Raw genomic sequence first — 535 nt, 5'->3', positions numbered from 1 at the left:
GAGGACGGCTCGGTCAGCGTGCGGGAGAAGCAGCCTCGCTGATGCCGGCACGCTGCCCGTTCTTCTTCGCCTTGGGCCAGTTTGATTCAGCTGTTGTTAACGGTGCCAATCTGACGCTTTGCCTTAACGAGCAGCGGTTATCGCAGAAGACGCGCGGGGAAGTTGATCGGAACCCGCTGACGTGATGCTGAATGTCTTTTTTTAAAACAAACAAACAAAAAATATATTCTATTTCTATATATATATATTTTTACTTTACAGGAATGTTGTCTTTTTTTAAAAAAAATCATTTAAACAAATTACTTTAATGTTTTTATTTTATTTTCTAAAAATACTTACCAAAAAAGAATACTCTTTGTTTTGTGGTTGGCTTTTTTTTTTTTTTTTTCCTTTTTTCAAACAGAACTTGAACCCTTCTGGTTGCTTGTAGTTCTTAGTGATTGAGGTCAAAAATACAATCCTAACGCGTCATTCCTAACCACCCTGGCTGGGAGGGAGATGCATGTAATGGAAGCGCATCCAGTCGGGACCTGCT

Source organism: Apaloderma vittatum, unplaced genomic scaffold (genome assembly GCF_000703405.1).
Source record: "Apaloderma vittatum isolate BGI_N311 unplaced genomic scaffold, ASM70340v1 scaffold22683, whole genome shotgun sequence".
NCBI classification, from domain to species: Eukaryota; Metazoa; Chordata; class Aves; order Trogoniformes; family Trogonidae; genus Apaloderma; species Apaloderma vittatum.
Note: the sequence above shows the minus strand (reverse complement) of the source record.